The 19,536-nt window shown below is 40.8% G+C and overlaps 1 protein-coding gene across 7 annotated transcripts in view; it reads left to right on the top strand.

The window, feature by feature from the left end:
• Positions 1-19,536, top strand: part of TENM3 (teneurin transmembrane protein 3) — a 433,328-nt gene that overhangs the window by 101,811 nt on the left and 311,981 nt on the right. The window contains exon 1 of one of the 7 annotated variants that reach the window (XM_059384382.1): positions 711-771. The exons of the other annotated variants lie outside the window; for them this stretch is intronic. The gene's annotated coding sequence lies outside the window, so the exon portion shown is untranslated. Of the gene's footprint in view, positions 1-710; positions 772-19,536 lie in introns of those variants that run through there. 7 annotated transcript variants of the gene reach the window in all.

A 19,536-nucleotide genomic window follows, 5' to 3' on the forward strand; every position in this document is an offset into this window, starting at 1 on the left:
CGCGTCCTGCGAGCCCGAGCCCCGCGTCGCGCCGCGGCGGGGGCCGCGTGGCCCGCACTCGCCGGCGCGCTCCGCCCGCGGCCCGGCGGGGGCCGGCGCAGGAATGGTGGCGGCTCGGGGGTCGGGATTCATCCCCGCGCCGGGGAAGAGGCTCTTCTGTGAGCCCCGCAAAGTAGTGCTTCTGGAGAAAACCTATTCTGAAAAATCCACAGCAGCCCGAAAAGCCACTTTAGAGAACACCGGTGTTTTATGGCCTGCGAGTGTGTGTGCGTGTGTGCGTGTGCGTGTGAGTGTGTGTGCGCGTGGAATGCCTCCCAGCCGGGTCTTTAAAGCATGCCTGTGACCAGTGTTTGGTGCAGTTGCACACTCTTCGTTTGGGGCACGGCTGTTAAGATGCCCCGGCCCGCGGTGGGTGTGTGTGCGCGCGTGTGTGTGTCCGTGCGTGCGTGTCCGCGCGTGTCTGTGTGGAAGGAGGGGTGAGAAGGCGGCCCGGGCCGCCTCGAGCCGCGGCGACGGGGCGCAGGGCTGGCGGGGCTGGCGGGGCGGCGGCGGCGGCGGCGGCGGCGCGGCCCGGCGCGAAGGGGTTAAGCGCCGCCGCCGCCCCCTCCGCGGCCGGGTGTAAACAGAGGAGCCTCAGCCTATCATGTCTGGCTGCCGCTCGCAGCCGGAGCCCCGAGCCCGGCGCTGTAACATGATACGCTCCAGACCGAGGCAACTTGGCAGCGCCGGGCTCGGCTCCGCACGGCCACAGCGAGGGCGCGCCGCGGCAAGGTGGGTGAGCGGCGGCGGCGGCGGCGGCCGGGGCCTGGGCGGACGGGCGGAGCGCGGCTCCCCGCGCGGTCCCTCACGCGGTCCCTCACGCGGCTCCCGGCGCGGCTCCCGGCGCGGCTCCTCGCGCGGCTCCCGGCGCGGCGGGGTCGCTCGCCCGCACCCGGGTCGGCGGCGGCGGCGGCGGCGGCCCCGCGTTCTCCCCGGCGGGGTCGGAATGGGAGGAGGCTCCGCGCGGGTTCGGACCGCCGCAGAGGCAACATTAGCATCAGAAATGAGGTGGCCATTTAACCCCTGCGGGACCGCGGGGAAGGGGTGAGGGGAGGCGACGGCTGAACTTTCTCGGGGGCTCGCCGTCCCTCGGAGCGGCGCAGGTAGCCGCGGGGAGAATGGCGTCTTTTGTTCCCGGTATTTTTAAGGAGGCGGATTTTGGGGCCGGGGGGGGGGGGGGGCGGTGGACGGTCCCGAGGCGGGAGGGCGAGCGGCTTGCGCCCTGCCTTCGGGGACCGTGGCGGCGCCTCCTGCCCGGTTCGCTGCGAGCGACTGCGGGCAGCCGCGCTGTTGGATCCTGGAGGTCTTGGCTGCGTTTTAAGGTCTGCGCGGAGCTTGAATGAACCAGCCCTCCGGTTCCATTAACTAAAATCCATCATCCTGATTGCTTAATGGGGAAAGAGGTCCAAAATAATCGCGCTCATTAAAAGAGCGGTTTCCCGCTTGCGAAATACTTAGCGGGTGATTTTTTGCCAGGAGAGGGTTGGAGGCAGCCGCGTCTCTAAAAGAAACCCAACTTTGCCGGGGTCCTTCGCGCAGGTTACTGGGGGAAAGAGTTGGGGGCGGGGGGGATGGAAAGTAAAAACCTTTTTTTTTTTTTTTTTATGTTGTTTTTTATTTTTTTTTTTACCCTGTCCGTGTGTCTTCCCATAAAATAAAACAAAGCTCTGTGGCCGCTCTCCCAAGTCCCACTGCCTCCCTTTTTCGGTGCCGGCGTCTCTATCTCTGGAGTATCTCAGCAGAGATACGTACGGAATATATGTGCGCCTGTGTCACAGAGTCATTCTGTCTTCGGAAAGCCTCAAATAATCAAATGCAGTGCCGTAAGATGGTGTAGTTGAGGATTTGATCCCCTTGCACTGAAGTGGAAATACTTTCAGTAATTGAAAGCAGATTCACGTCTGGAGTTGGACAAGCCAAGGTTTTCATTTTTGAAAATAAACCTTTTGTTCTCTGGTTTTAGAGGTTTCAGAGCTTTATGCAGAGACCTCTGTGTGCTAATTGTGAAAGGAGTCCTGAAGAAAAGGACAGAAAAGATCCAGAGAAGGCATGTGAGAAATACAGCTAACTTAGGAAGCCTCCCTCTGGGGAGGAGAACAGTTTAGTGCAGCATATACTGTCTGTTCCACGCATTTAGCCCCCCCCCCCCCCCCCCAGCGGATTCCCGAGCATTAAAATGCAACCATACTCTTCAAAACCCCCAAGCCCCAGGCAATGCCCATTTGTCTTAAGCGGTGAAAAAAACTTGTGAAATGTGGGTGTTACTCATTTTAGACTGTGATTTACACAATTCGGTGATAAATTTAACGTCATGTATGAAATACGTTTAATTTAAAGGGATGCTGATTATATAGTAACCAAGACTCTGAAACTTTACAAATAAGATTTCAGGTTGTTAACCTGGTTTCTTTCTCATCTTTGGAGGCTGAGTGTTAAAAGCTTTAAAAAATTGGCCATTAAAGATTGAAATTAGGGTACAGTCTAGACAAAGAGGGAGTCACTTGATGTCTTGGTAGCTGTGAACACAGGCAGGAATGGTGATAGGGGAGAGTGTTACCTTCCTTCTCCAGCACAGGAAATCTAAAATGAATTGTGTGATCAGGAGGTAAAAGTTGGGAGAGTTGTACTTCTAGCAATGATAACTGAGATCAGAGAAAAATAGAAGGGAGTGTACCAAATATTTTTAATTACTAGTTTCTTGAACCTGTTGTGCTGCTTATCAATAATAGGTGAATGGACGTATTTACTGAGTGTAACATGGCAGTTCTATTTCTTAAAAAACTACTTGGTAGCTTTCTATTTTACCTTGCTTCCTTGTCTTCCTGGTAGTTGATCATTTGGGCTTGTTAAAATAAATATAAAGTGAGTAACTTGATCATAATCTGAATGATATTCTTGTTAACGATTCTCATGTACAAGTCCTCTTCCATAAAATCAATATTTAAAACCTTCTGTGAATCTTTAAGTACCAAATAAAATCTGATTACATGTTGGCTGTGTCGCATCATGTTTCCTAGATATCAGTGGCCTAATGTGTGGCATCATAGAATTTAATTCCTCTTGAAGACTTAGAAAAATGAAAGTGACTTAATATGGAGCTCCTGATTTTCAGTGGAAGATCCTTGTCTAAATACTTAAACTAATCCTCTCTGTGACTTGTATTTACTGTTAGTTTTTATGTCCTTATTTTTTTCTTACTTGGGAAAGGGGGTGCCACAGGATCTTCTGTCATCTGAAATGATACGTTCAATTAATCACGGGACTCCTTTCTTTCATAACGTAGGAAAATGGCAAAGGAGGCACTGTCTCAAATACAGTGATCTTGATAATTAATGCCATAAAATAGATTAAAATGCTGTATTCCAGGTATTCATTTCCTTAAAAGGGCCACCAGAACAGCGTTGCTAAGCACCCGTCACTACTGCAAGTAACAGAAAATGACCCAAATTAAAGAACCTGTTCTAAGCTGTATTCTTGCATTTTCTAAAGTGCATTTCAAAAGGTTTAACAAGACTCATTCAATTAGTGGAGGAAAAAAGATCTATTTTCAGCTCTGATCAGCAATTAAGAGATTGGGCTTTGGAACATCAGTCTCTTTATGTTTATAATTTATTTTGTTTTTTGGACTTTAAACAATTGTGAATAGAGCTTTTTAACCACCTTCCTAACGATCCAGATGTAAAAGCTAAAAATAGGACATTATATTTGTTTTAAATCTTTTTCTAAATGTAATTTTTATTAACTTTTCCTTGTATTAAGAAAGTTTACATTTTACGCTAATCAGTTATTGCTTTACTATGTGTTTCTTATTCTCTGTACAAATATATATATGCATATGTGCCGCCTAGTTTAAAGTGTGTCTGAAGTCACTCTATCTTCTCCTGGATGTGAGTGCTTTCGTGCCAACCTCTTGAGAAGTAGGATATTCTTCCTTAAGGCTGTTTGGATGTTGGGAATTTGGTTCCATGAAGGAGATCCAGTGATAGGTCCAAGTCAAAAAGGAAGTGATTACAGCTGGTAGTTTGTTGACCATCATGTAAGCTGTACCCTTCTGGGTTAGATCAGAACTTCTGCCTGGTTTTGGCTAAAAACCCAAGTCACAGCTGTGAGTGTTTAAAGAGTTAGACCTTGCCGTGGCCTGAGTTTTAGCTATTCCAAGAGCAGCCACAAGTAAACGTGGTGGAACTTGTAGGTAGAGAGAGAGGGAAGGGAAGGCTGGAAAGCTAGAGGAAAAGGACCGAAGAGCAAGCGGGTTAAGGTTCCCACAGTTTTAGATGAGGGTCACTTAGCACGACTTTGCAGTGTCACATTGATTTGAAAGAGTCTCAGCATATAAATATAGATGTTAAGTTATCAATCCTAAGTGCTGTTTTGGCTATAATCATATTGAAGCGATTCTGTATCCTCAAGTAGTGAATATTTTAAAGCCAAAATAACACTTCTTTCTTTAAATAAGGTGTTTTCCATTAGACTTTCTATCAGATTGTTTGGCATTGCAGAGTTCTCTAGTACTAAATAATACAGAATAAATGAAAATTATATGCCTCTGGTAATAGTTTGTCTTAAATAAAAAGTTATTGTAATACTCAATTATGTCTAAGGCCTTTAAACCTGTGTGAGTTTAGGTATTGGGAATGTATTGTCAAAAAAAGTTTTCCCCGGAGAAAGTAATAATTTGATGTGTACCAGTTATTTGATTATATATGTTTTTAGCAGATTTATTTTAGCAGATTTATTTAGCAATATATTTTAATATCTAAGAACCCAGTTGTCTTGAAATGTATATGTTGATTTTAGTTATAAACCTACCCGTTCCGTTACAAATCCGGTGTGTTTAAGTTTTGAAATATCGACTCTTAATTTTTACTACGGAAGGGTGAGAGTAACTACCTCTTTGGTATCCCAGGAATAATTGATAGTGTGCGTATTCCTGACAATGAATTCATTTCACAAGGGAAGAATAAAAATTGAAAAGTACACAGATATTTGAGCGTACATCACATCTAAATAATAATAAGATTTGGGAAACCACGTACTACAGTATTTAAAAGAGAAAGAATTTCTCTCTTCAGAGTTATTTCCCTCTCGTAACATTAAATACTGTTTCCCGTAAACATCTTGTTTTGTACATTTCCAAGGCAGAATGGATTCGAGAGCCTACCAAAATGACTAATATAGAACTAATATGGAGAAACAATTCAGGTTTTTAAATATATATATATATATATATATGTATACACACACACATATATATATACACACATATATATATCTATGCCCCCAATTTTTTTAAATTAAAATGACGGGCGGGAGTTTTCATGCATTATTTTCATGTTAGTTTCTTCACGGTACCTTTTCTCCATAGTCTTCCAACTCTTTCTGGCAGTAAGAGAGAGGGGGGCGACCTGCTGTCTAGAGACCTGTAAAATGTAGCCTGGAACTCTTTTCATGCATTTTCTTTTAAGGAAAACAATTACCGTATATAACAAATTTAACATTGTTAACCTTTTATAATTATTTAACCATTGTTTCATTTTACCTCCTGCTTAAAAGTTGTGCATTAGTGGAAGAGACACCTGGCTGTGCTCTTAAAAGTTTATTTGTCTTTCAATTCCTGTGATAGTAGGGGGCAGTACATCTCCTTAATTATCTTTGTTCAGGGAAATGCTGAAAGGCCAGGGTAGTTAAACAGGGCCATTTGGATTTGTGAGGTCGAAGTCAGATGCAAGGAAAGTGGTTAAATGCATTATCATCTTATTGAGCCCATCATCAGTAAAGTGACCTTGATGGAGGTGGAAAAAGCCATTTGGCTACTTTATGACAACCACCCCGCTTGTTTTATCACTGACAGATTGTTTGATACTGTGTTATCATATTTCCTTTTTTTTTTTTTTCTGTTTTCAAATATTATTGCCTGCAATTCTGAATCAGCAGCGTGAAGGTGAACATTAAAATTAGTTTCTTTTTCGTGACAGGAGATTTTCCATCTGAAGTTTGTTTCATACCTGCATATACCTAAAGATTCCTTTATTAAAAATTAAGGTGATCAGGCTGACTGACCATTCTGTATTTGCTTTTAAGGATCTTTTAATCCTGATGATTAGTCTCTTTGCAAAGAAGCTGCTATCCTGCTACTTTTGAAACTGTTTTTAAGCTATTAAGAGGGGAGAATTGCCGGCCTCAATTTTAGCATTGGGAATAATGTTTGTTTTAACAAGCGCCTAAGTATGTTTACTTGAAGGTTATTCAACTTTTAATAGTTCTGTTGCTTGCTGTCTAGAGTCATCACTTTACTTAAAAAGTTAAAACCAAAAGATTTATAGTTTATATTTCTGAACTTCATGGTCAATACGTCCTTTGTGACGTATTTTATTTCAACTCCATTAAAATGAAATTCTTGCTTCGATATCTGAACAAGTATTGTCCAATAATAGGAAGAGTTTTATTAAACACAGTACAAGATCTAACCTTTTAGGAAACCCCAGTTAGGGCAGTTAAGTGCTACAAATACGATTTTTGTTTTCCTAGGCGAGGCTGTCAAACTTTACTGACTGGAGTTTAGCTTGGGCTTTACTTTTTACTGACTTCTCTTTTCTTATATTTAATCAGAATGAAGTATAGATCTTATCGTAAGAAAGAAAAAAAAATTGGCCCGTTGTCAAAATGCCTAAAATACTATTTCAGACCTTATCAGGGATATCGCCTTATCATCTTGCTATGAATTATGTAACAGTAAAATCTAAGGAACTCAGAATCGCCTGAAAGAGTTATGACAGGAGAGTCAGGTTTTGTGGACTGCCAGGGATTTAGTACTTTAAGGACTTTAAAAACAAACATACAGAATTGAAATATGTTTGAGAGGAATTACAAACTCCCCCCTCGCCCCTGACTCTTCCCACTGTTGGGGCAGAAGTTCAGGCTCTTTTCCTCTGGTCCTTACATTCTTCGGTTAGCCCTAAACCTGGTCTGCCCACCTCTGTGTCTTCTTTTATCCAGCTTCCAAACTGTCATTGTAGCTGTCATCCTGAGTCACAGCTCTGACCATCGCGCCGCCCTGTGTCACGTCTTCATTTTTCAGGTCAAGTCCAAATTCTTTCGTCTGTTTCATCAGAGTTTTCACAATCCCACCCCTTCCTCCATGTCTCCTGTGGGTTCACACCTCTCCGCCCATGCTTCAACATGTCCCCTTCGCCCGTGCTGCTTAGCCCCTTTCTGACCCTGTCACAGATCTTTCGAGAGTCAACTTCTGTGGCATCTTGGGTCTGAAGCCTTGACCGACTGCATCCAGCAGAGCTGGCTTCTAAAACTTCCGTGGCCCCCGGTGCACGTTTCTGTACCCCGCTTCACACACTGCACTGTCATCATTTGTTTAGGGTTCATTCTCCCGGACCAGGGGAACAAGATCTTTCAGGTCACAGCCGTGTCTTGTTCATCTTCGCATGCCAGCACTAACCGCAGTGCCGAGAAGACAGGAGTCATCCAACAAGGGTTGGCTGACTACGTGTAGAACAAAATATATTCATTATAATTTAACTTCTCGGTAACGTAAGCTCCTCATCACGAACATCAGTTCTATTGTTCCAGGTCCCAGTACAGTAATTTACCCGGGAGCTGGTGAGGGCTAAGTATTTCCCAGTCTAAGACACCAGATAACGATGCTTAATATTATTAGCTTTATGTATCATCCTGGAGCCCTTACTATGCACAGCGTTTTAGCCGTATCAGTTCATTTTACTCTCACAACCTCCCTTTTAGAAGGGGTTTCTCCCCTTATGGGAAAATTGTTACCTAAGAGAGGTTACGTTAATTCAAGGTTATACAGGTCTCGAATGGCAAAACAGTGATGAACGGGGTACTGTGTGATTCCAGACCTGGTCCAGATATCACCTTCCTTCTTGTAAGAATTGTAAATTCCACGTGCAGCTCCAAGACAGGTGTAATTTTTAAGATAGGTTTTCCATTTTTCTCTCTTGTCACGCCGCCTTTCACTTCTCATTACCCTGTCATTAAACAGCCAAGGTTATTTTGTTGTTACTGTAATTTTTGCATAAAGTAGGAAGAGGAAGCTTGTGAGCAAAGACTATTCTCAGAGCTGCTTTTATTAGCATTATTAGTTTTGGCTTCTCGGAAAAGCTTTTTTGGCTTAATACATTCATTTCTTTGCATTTATGATCAGGTGAGATTTGGGGGTAACAGGGTTCCAGTAGGCGTCAGGTGTTTAGGCAAAGCAAAATGTTAATTTCCACAATCAAGGAGTTTGAAAAGGAGCCAATAGTTCATTGAATCATAACACTAAATTTAAATAAGAGAAAAACACTGACACTGCGTGCATAAATGCATTTGGAAGTTAAACATATCGATAAAGATGTCTGTGATTCTAATCTTTTTTTTTTAAACTGGCAAATGTCACATCTAATAAGACTCTTCTAAGTGACTAATGTAGGGAAGACATATTTTTTAATATGATTGATTGAAGGAAGAACTAGTATAGCTTCAGGGTTTTTGTCATCAGAGGGTTAATAGATGGAGAGTGGTGAGAGGAAACCCCACAGTTCTGCTCCCTTGCCTCATTTTCTTTGACATAGGAGGAAAAATACCCACAAATTTTTAAATACCAGTTTTACTAATTTCTGTGAAAGTGAGTATGATTAGGCATTTTCAGAACCGAAGCAAAGCTCGAGATCCCCTAATCCACCCTCCGCATTTTATAAACTGGAGAAGCTAAGCCTAATAATAGCCAACGTTTATTAAGTGTTTACTAAGTGCTAGTCTCCGTGCTGAACCCTTTATACAGGTATTTTATCTCAACTTCAGAACAACTCATGGAGTTCAATACTCGTAGAATCTCCATTTTAAAAATGGGGAAACTGAGGCATAAAACAGGTGAGTAAGTTGCTGATTAGAGGCAAAGCACACAGGAAAGGCAAGTTCCTGTCTCCTTTGGGAATGACAGAAGGACACCACATCCCTCCCGTAAGAAGTACGTGGGCCCCAGAGCCCCTGACTTCCAGGCTGCTTTTTTCATTAGAAACTATTGTTATGGCATGTTAAATAAAACCCAAGATGTAGCAGGCAGTTTATGAAGTAAATATTCTTACTCCCTATTTTATAGATGAGAAAATTGAAGCTTAAAAAGATTAAGTAATTGGTGTAAGGTTATTCATTTACTTAAGGACAAGGGCAGGTTGGTCCTAATTTCCAAGTTTTAGCCTTCATGACTGAATTCTGCCTGCAGTTTAACTCAGATTGGGTTTTGTTTTGTACTAACTTTGCCTAACTAGGTTCTTTTTACTTTTGTGGCAGAGAAATATGCCTGTTTCTAACCTTCTGTAAGAGCTGTAATCAATGAATGTTGCAAATATTTCCATTTGTTCAAGGCAAAGCATTTAATTTACCGACAAGTACTTACTGAGGGGAGATGTGTTTAGTATTGTACTCTGTTTTTGATATTGTTTAGATTTTGTAGTGAACCATAATCATAAGTGATTATGCTATGGCTAATGTCCACTCCCTGATTAATATCCAGCAATGATTAGCATCATTGATTAGAAAATTAGTAGATTATGCCTTTATTGACACTTGTATTCCCTATTTAATGGTTTGTTTATTTAATTGATGGCTAATGCCTTCACTGTTAAAGGCTATTAACACATCAAAATGGTATTTATTGAACCTGGCAAAATGATAAATTGTATTTGTGTTTACTCCTTTGTGCCCAAGGCTTATCTGTCAGTGGCCTTGTTTTTTTCATAGTTTTGGTCGGCTGAGAACTTCTGCTTAGGAGTCAAACAAATTAGCATTTAAACTATTACCTGGTTGTGTGACCTTGGAAAAGTTGGAATTGTTCTTGTGAAAAGAGATAAACCCTATCAATGGCTTCAAACGATGGATTCTAGTAGAGGTTCTGTAAAATTTCTTCAGTGAATTCAAAATTATTGGGGAAAAAACCTCAAAATGGTTAGAAAACATTATGCATGATAAAATATATAGTAAGTTTTAAAGTATTGTTCAACAGGGTTAGCTTATTTTTGTGTACATGTCCTGCTTCTTCTGTGCGTGTATTTGCATTTTTTGTGAAGGTGTCATTGGTTAGGGATTTGGGGGCTCTGCCCTGGCTTCTTTGGTTAATTCAGCTTGCCTAAGGAATAAGAAGGGAAAGCAGCCCCTGCAGAGGAACTGTGGGGGAAGGGTACCCTGCTCACCAGCTTCCAGGGAGGTGGCTAATTGCTGCGGGCCGTGGATGCTTGTATAATTTGGTCTGTAGTTTCAGATCCTGAAATTGAAGGTAGGTTGTCCTCGTTGTTAATAGGTAGTTACTCTTCGCACGTTCCCATCATAATACCTTAACCAAACTTCTCTGAAACTACTCTTTCGAAATTGAGTTTATTTGTTAAGACCCAGATAAGAATAGCACTTCTCATAGAAGCATGGCTCATTTTGACCAAATACCTATTTGGCTAGTTTGGTTTACTTCCTTCCCAGGCTCAACTAACCAACGTTTGGCTATTTCATAAAATTAGATCTCTATTCAGAGAGAAAGTATTACCACCGTTAAGTATATTCCGTGAGTCCTTCTCAAAAGAGGAAAAAAAGGGGATAACCCCTGAGATGTCTGGTGAATTCTGGTACTTTTAAGAGTTGAGTGGCATTACATTGGATCCCCTTTACTGAGCCCACAAATGGCGGGCAGGACAACTAAATATCAAAATTTAGAAACTAAAGCTTTATAGTTGATTTTAATGTACAGTTGTTTATTTTAAATGGTTCTGAGATTTTTTTTAAACTACTAAGGTCTGTGAGTGTCTGATAATATGTTTGATTTCTTTAAAGTATATTTAAATTTCATGCATATTACATTTCCTACAGAAAGCTAGGCTCAATCTTTCTTTTTATGCTTCCAGTTAGGAATAAGAGATTCAGGTGGCAGGTCTTTCATGAATTGAAAAAAATTTATTTGCTTTCATGCTCGGATATCAGTATAAACACCTGGTATATTAAAATGCTTATTAATAATATTTATTTCAGCAGTGCCTCAGTTTCTCAAGAAGTAGGCATTAGAATTGTAAAGGTATAGTATCTTCCCACTTGCATGGAGGCAGAACATGGATAGAATTCAGTATTAAAGATTTTTAAAGTATATTTGTGGAGAAAGACAGCTGATAGTATCTTTTATTTAAAAGAACATCTCGGGGCGCCTGGGTGGCTCAGTGGGTTAAGCCGCTGCCTTCGGCTCAGGTCATGATCTCAGGGTCCTGGGATCGAGTCCCGCATCAGGCTCTCTGCTCAGCGGGGAGCCTGCTTCCTCCTCTCTCTCTCTGCCTGCCTCTCTGCCTACTTGTGATTTCTCTCTGTCAAATAAATAAATAAAATCTTTAAAAAAAATAAAATAAAATAAAAGAACATCTCGTTGTATGTATTTTGTAAAATTCTTTTCTGACCCACCATTTCTGGGAATATGTCATGTCAATTACCAATACCAAGACACCCGCCTCTAAGTTCCTAGGGTACATTTCAAACTTGAATGTGGTAGTTCACTAATAGGAGACCACTTGTTATTTCTCTTTCTTAAGTTCACCAAAAATAAAATTATATGTGTGTGTGTGTGTGTATATATATATATATATATATATATATATATATATATATATACCTGCTCTGTTTAGGAGAATTCCTCAGTTACATTTTTTTTTTTTTTATGATTTAGTCAGTCATAATCCAATCCATGGTCAATGTCTGAGCCCCTGATTCACATTGCCAAAATAGATGTCAGCCATGAAAATAAGCCTGCTTTTATTTTAGGCTAACATGTTTGAGGTGGCGAGGGAAGCTCACAGGAAGATACTAAGGCCGTGGGCCTGGGAGGGATAAAGGGCAGCCACACGGAGCAGCGGTCTGCGGACCAAGGAAGGGAGAGAGAGACGGGAGCAGCCGTGTCTCACTCTCTGTAACTTTTGATTTCTTTCAGATAAAGAAAAAGATCTGAAGTTAACAACCTTTTATGACCTGGTTCTGTGTGTGCCATTTATTACACTTTATTGCACAACTCCTCCTTCCCTTAAGTGCAGGGAAATTGTTAGTGAAATTGTTAGTGTTGAGCCCAATTTCTCTATAAAAGAGATTTTAAACCCAGTAATCACGGAGTGTAAGTTACTGTACTTAGTTATGATTGCTACATAGCAGTTTTCTTCCTGTCTGTAAAATCAGAAATCAATGTGAAATACTTAACTCACACATGTTTCAGGAATTTACGAATTTATTAAGGAAAATCAGTTTGTAAATTTTAAGTATTTATTGAAAGCCTACTATGTGTCCCCTGGCCTTCTCTTTATCATCCTATTCATAATTATGTAATTTAGAGTCCATTTAGATTGGTTTCTTTTTATTTATATACATATTTATATATATTTGTATTATATACATATTTATTTATATATAGTCAATCGGTCATAAAGTAGTGATTCTGCAAAACAGAAGTTTTTTGGGATTTACCTATTATAATGCAATCACAGTCATGTTTTATAGTATCTCTCTCTGCCTTTAACTTTCTCTTCAATCCAAAAAGACAAATTATCTTTCTCAGGGATCCTTTTTCGCTTCTCCCTCTCCTACTCAGAAAATAATGCCACACTCATAGAACCATATCAAGAAAATATCAAGCCCAATGGCGGAAGGGGTAGGATTATGGACAAGTGACAGAGAGGAGGCATTCTAGGCAGAGGGAGGCACATGAGCAAAATTGCAGAAGTTGAAATGTGAAAAGTATATTTGAAAAAATATCAAATAATCTACTTGGAATAGGAAGTTCATGAAAGAGAATTTTGGAAGATAAGAGCTAAAAAAGTTGGTGGAAGCCAGGACATGGAAGACCTTGAGTCTCAGATAAAAGGATTCAGGTGTCCCTCTGGGGTCCGCTGGGTCTCTGGCATAGAACACAGTGATAGAACAGAGCATGTCTGGGGGAAGATCTCTCTTGTCATTGAATGGCAAAAGGAAGATGACAGAGAGAGAAACCAACGATGATTTTTCCTAGCAGCATTTTCAATTCATGGCTTTTTATTTGACACAGAGAGAGAGAGAGAGAAATCACAAGTAGGCAGAGAGGCTGGCAGTTGGGGGAGGGGCGAGTAGCTCTCTACTGAGCAGAGAGCTGGATGCTGGATGCAGAGCTCAGTCCCAGGACCCTGAGATCATGACCTGAACCAAAGGCAGAGGCTTTAACCCACTGAGCCACCAAGGCACCCCCATGACTTTCTCTTCAGTGTCTTTAATCTTACAGTTTATCAACGTAAGCTGCACAAAGGCAGGAACTTCTGTGAAATTTGATATCGTCAGGGTCTAGAACTCTGCCTGGCCCTTGCAGGCACTTGGTGCTGAGTGACTCCTTCTTGAACTGAATGAATGAGGACATCAAGATGCAAAAAAATTAAGTAATTTTACTGAGTTTACATGGCTGATAGTGAGATCCAGGACTAAAAATTGCAGCGGACGCCAAGTTTGGTGTTCTTTGAGTGTGACATGCTAAGCTGTCATACGGGTCATTTCCTCCCACGTAGCTTCTCCTTTCTTCCTTGTCAGCTCTTAAGTTCTCAATCATTTTTCCCAACAAATGATTGCAAACGATCTCATGTCTTATGTACTCATTACATCCTCCCCTGGGCGCTTCCTCAGTTTTCTTCACGTCCTGATATAATTGGGTTAAGCAATTTATTCCGTTGCTTTCTGTGGATGGCAAACTCAAGGTTAGAGACTATGTCTTCTGTTTGGGGTTTGGTTAGTTTGCTGTTTCACTTTACAGCAGCCCTCCCCTCCCAGAACATCTTTGTCTGAGCAAGAAGCTTGTTGATTGACTGCCTGTCTTCACGTCTGTCTTTTAAGTCCATGTTCTTGAGAAGTTCCAAACACACAATTGAAATTAGTTTTGTCAGGCTGGAAAAGGACCACTTATATTTACTTGATATTTTTGTAGCAGTTGGAAAAAACAGTGAAATGAAATGTTTAAGGGTTTCTAGTTTATATGAAAGCAATTGTCCTATGAGTTAAAAAAAAAGAAAAAGGGGGGGGGTATCATTTTGTCACTTAAAAGCAAAAGGAAAGAAATTCACAGGGTTATTCCATCAGATTCTGTGAGACCACCTTGAAATACGATGTCACATAAAGAATATTATTGAATGAACGGGGTGCCTGGGTGGCTCAGTGGGTTAAAGCCTCTGCCTTTGGCTCAGGTCATGATCCCAAGGTCCTGGGAGCAAGCCCTGCATCAGGCTCTCTGCTCGGCAGGGAGCCTGCTTCCTCCTCTCTCTCTCTGCCTGCTTCTCTGCCTACTTGGGATCTCTGTCTGTCAAATAAATAAATAAAATCTTTAAAAAAATAAATATATATATATATTATTGAATGAAGCCTTTGTGAAAACGGCAAGGTGACTCGCTAATATCTGAATTTTTCTCAGAATATTAGACATTGCAGCTGTCGCCAGCAATTTGCTATACTTTAGTAGAATAGTGCGTTTGGTGGAGTACGTTAGCCCAAGTAGCTTATTTGTGTAAGTCTTTTCCTGAAAAAAGTGCTATTCATTAAATATAACAGAGGCTCTTACTGTGATTAATAAAATATTAAGGAATAAATGTTCTTAAATAGACCAAGAAATTGCCACTCTTTTATAAACATTTATAATTGTCAGCAAATCATTAACCTTTAGATTTAGAGATGTTTTCCTCACTGTTGAAAGGATAAAAGCTAGAAATACTGTACTCATGAAATAATGAGTTTCGTAAAATATAAAATGTTCATTTGTGATTCAGAGGAGTTCTGATATTACTATACTTGCCAGATTTAAAACTTTTTAAAGAAAATTTTACAGTAAATTTAATCTCCAAATGAGTTAAAAGTACTAAAATATGAACCAGGCTTACACTGAATGTAGCAGTAACGTGTAGTTCTCCATGATACAGATTGAGAAATTTTAAAGTTATAAAATGACAGAATAAAAGCCCTTAGGCTTTTTGTGCCATAGAAAGATAATTTCCAAGTAATAATATGTTTCAGGTGAATTCTGTGACAGAACCATAATTCTGTTTTTACTTAATAATCTTACTATATAATCATTTAATGTCATCGTGTATATAGGTAAGATTAATATATTTGTATTTTTTGTTTGTTGATTTGAAGCTTTTTAATATCCTCCTCCTCCCCCCAGTGCTCAGTGTTATCTGCCTAAGCTTGTGTATTTTTTTGATACTTACTCCCTGAATTTACTCCGGTTTTAGACTCTGAGTGTCCCTTGGCATATTTGAGAGACAGAATTTCTTCATAATGCTATTGAAATTTTTTGGAGGGCGCGGCAAAGAGGAGAGCGTGTTGATTAAAAACTCTCAGGAGAGTTGAGTAAAATATCTACATAACCCATTAAAGTTATTTTCTAGTACTTAGGTCTTTCTTAAGCAAAGAGGTTTGTAGTAAAACAAGTACTTGCAGTGGTTTTATACAAACTAGTAAAATAAAACACTAAAATGTTTTGGGGGCAAATAAATATATTTTTTTTAAAGACAGCTATTAATCTTTTTTTAAAAGATTTTATTTACTTATTTGACAGACAGAGATCACAAGTAGGCAGAGAGGCAGGCGGAGAGAGAGGAGGAAGCAGGCTCCCCACGGAGCAGAGAGCCCGATGTGGGGCTTGACACCCTGGCAAATAAATATCTTAAGAAAGTGTTAGGAAGGGGCGCCTGGGTGGCTCAGTGGGTTAAAGCCTCTGCCTTCAGCTCAGGTCATGATCCCAGGGTCATGGGATTGAGCCCCGCATCGGGCTCTCTGCTCAGCGGGTAGCCTGCTTCCTCATCTCTCTCTTCCTGCTTCTCTGCCTACTTGTGATCTCTGTCTGTCAAATAAATAAATAAAATCTTTAAAAAAAAAAAAAAAAGAAAGTGTTAGGGAATTCGAAATCACTGTCCCCAGGTATTCATTAACAGTAGTCCACTGCTTGAGTATTCATTCTAATTTAAGAAATACTTATTGAGGGGCCCCTGGGTGGCTCAGTGGGTTAAAGCCTCTGTCTTTGGCTCGGATCATGATCCCAGGGTCCTGGGATCAAGCCCTGCATCGGGCTCTCTGCTCAGCAGGGAGTCTGCTTCCCCCTCTCTCTCTGCCTGCCTCTCTGCCTACTTGTGATCTATCTGTCAGATAAATAAATAAAAATCTTTAAGAAATGCTTACTGAGTACCTTTTATATGCTTGGCATCAGTCCTTAATTAATACAAGATAGAAGAAATTCACTAGGAAAGTAAATAAAACAGTAGTTCTTATAACCCTCTAATGCTTATAACACGTTAGTATGTATTGACCAGTTTCTTGTAAAAATAAAATGGTTTTTGTTTTTAAATTTTTACTGAGAATGTTCTGTTCTGTTTCTTACAGAAATAGAGGTAGATCCAGGCCTCATTTCTGTATTAAACTTTATTAAACATAGACCAAGCTAAACCATTCCTGGAAGTTGAAAACAACATATAATACCATTTTGAGTGATTGTACTAGACTGTTAGACTGATGGGTAAGTTCACATTTTAGTGTAAATCACCAAAGATAGATGAGAACAAAAAACTAGGCACTGTACTGGCCCAAGAAAGATGTGATGCTTCATTCATTGGCTGGTTTCTTAGGTGTTTGAGGATGTGTTGTTCCCTAGAGCTACTTTAACAAATTATTATAAACCTGGCAGCTTAAAACAACAAAAATGTATTCTCTTATAATTCGGGAGGCTGGAAGTCCAAGGTCACAGTGCCGGCAGGCCATGCTTGGCCTGAAGGCTCCGGGCAAGAGCCTTCCTTTGCCTCTTCCAGCTTCCAGGGGTCCAGGCATTGTTGGCTAGTGACCGGACCACAGTCTGTCACATGGCTGTCTTCCTTCTGTCCCCTTCTGTCCCCTCCTCACCTTGTTATTTATTCCTCTTACAAGGACACCAGTTCTTGGTGGATTTAGGGCCTACCCCAGTGCAGTAAGACTTCATCTTAACTAGGGGGCGCCTGGGTGGCTCAGTTGGTTAATGGTCTGCCTTCAGCTCAGGTCATGATCCCCGGGTCCTGGGATCAAGCCCCGCATCAGGCTCTCTGCTCAGTCAGAAGCCTGCTTCTCCCTCTCCCACTCTCCCTGCTTGTGTTCATTCTCTTGCTCTCTCTCTGTCAAATAAATAAATAAAACCTTGGGGGGAAAAAAGACTTCATCTTAACTAACTATATCTATATATATGCAGGCCTAATTGCCAAATAAGGCCGCATTCTGAGGTTCTGCGTGGACATGCATTTTGGAGAGACACTATTCAACTTACTACAGACGGATAGAAAGTAGCATAGAAGAAATAGGTAAAAAATGGTTTTCTTTGCTAGCGTCAGGTTTTTGCTTTCTCATTCCTAATGGGTTTAGGTAAGTTACAATTGAGCTGTCATACCTTCATACTCTTATTCTTTTAAAGATATTTTATCTGCTGGGGTGCCTGGGTGGCTCAGTGGGTTAAGCATCCAACTCTTGACTTCAGCTTAACTCATGATCTCAGGGTGGTGAGATCAAGTCCTGCATCAGGATGGTGCTCAGTATGGAGACTGCTTGAGATTCTCTCTCTCCTCTGCCCGTCATCCCCTCAAAATAAATAAATAAATAAGTAAAAATTTTTTAAAAAATTATTTTTTATCTACCAAAACTAACCCATGCCTCTTTTCTCCTGAGTCTCACATTATGGGAAACTGATAAAAGAACCATAGAATACTGAGTGTTTACTGTTCAGTCATAGGGGAAATGAAAATTCAGTTTCCATGCTTCTTGTTTATTTTCAGAATTTGAAAATCTAAGAAACAAAACGCTGTTTAGACTGTCGTATTACAGATATAGTGCTCAGAAAATAGAATTATAAACTTTCTAGGTATAAATTTAGCTTTATGGTATATGCTGTAGTTATTAGTTATAATAAACTTGTGGGTATGGTCTTGTGCCTCCCAATTTCCCTCTACATTTTAAACTCATAAACTGTTTTTTAATTTAAAAAAAAAGTGGTATAATAAATGAACTTTATGATTGTCAACAAAGCTTATTTGTAATTTATTTTAAAAATCACCCTTGGGGGGACTTGGGTGGCTCAGTTGTTAGGCGTCTGCCTTCGGCTCAGGTCATGATCCTGGGGTCCTGGGGTCGAGCCCCGAATCGGGCTCCCAGCTCAGCAGGAAGCCTGTTTCTCTCTCTCGCACTCCCCCTGCTTGTTTTCCCTCTCTCCCTGTGTCTCTCTCTTGTCAAATAAATAAATAAATCTTTAAAAAAAAAAAAATCACCCTTGGCTTTCCATTTAGGTTGCAAAATTGAAATATCCATACATACCAGGAAATAGTTTTAAAATATCAACCATATTTTAATAAATGCTTGAAATGGTTCCCTGGGAGAATGAATAGATATCTAGGTCAGGAATTTCAAGAGGTTTATCATCATCTTTCAAGACAATAAATGATACAGTGAAGTCTAAAGTGTTATATCCCCACGGAGTGATGGATGGGAGCCTTTCCTGGGAGCGGCTGTTGGTTAATTAGATAGGAAAGACCCTTTCAGGGTAGTGGCTAGGAGGCTGCAGAAGAGCTTAGAGCCTTGGTGCTCATGCCATACCTGGCTTGTAATTCTGGTGCAGGTCAGCCCCGCCAACAGGAGAGTATATATATAAAATAGAACACCATGAGGGTATGGCCTAAACCCTTCTCTGTGAACACGCTCCCTGTAAATACCCAGTCTTAGAATATTCGAGTGGTCCCTGCCTCTTTGGGGAGGTGAGGGGTGGAGAGTAGGAAGGGGTAGAGAATAGGAAGCTCTGAATCAGGAACTTCTCTACTGGTGAGGTGTTTTTCAGTGTTTATCAATGGGGTTTACCTACTGAGATTTCTCATTTAGACATGAAAGAATATCTGCTTATGTTGTTGGACAGTCACTCAGCTTTCTCCAACTGGTGGGATATTTTTACTACGTTTCCACATTTCTGAAGTACAAACATGTTTTCCCCAGGTGTGACTTGGCTACAACTAAATGTCAGTCCAGAAGCTGGTTGGGGGGAGAACCATAGATTTTAAATCACTCACCTTTCCCTGTCTTTCTTGTCTTCGTGCCATTTACAATTGCAATTGATTTTATAAAATCATATAAATTTTAAATAATTGACAGATATTTTGTTTTTTTTTTTTTTAAATATTTATTTATTTTATTTGACAGAGAGAGAGAGATCACAAGTAGGCAAAGAGGCAGGCAGTGGGGTGGGGGCAGGCTCCCCGCTGAGCAGGGAGCCCAATGCAGGACTCAATGCCAGGACCCTGAGACCATGACCTGGGCAGAAGGCAGAGGCTTAACCCACTGAGCCACTCAGGTGCCCCAACAGATTTTTCTAACAAGTATATTTTGCTATATGAAAGTATATCTGAATCTTATTGCAGAATATTTTTCCTTGGAGGATATTCCAAAAATGACTGGTCTGGGAAGATTTGG

This window comes from Mustela nigripes, chromosome 18, assembly GCF_022355385.1.
Source record: "Mustela nigripes isolate SB6536 chromosome 18, MUSNIG.SB6536, whole genome shotgun sequence".
NCBI lineage: Eukaryota > Metazoa > Chordata > Mammalia > Carnivora > Mustelidae > Mustela > Mustela nigripes.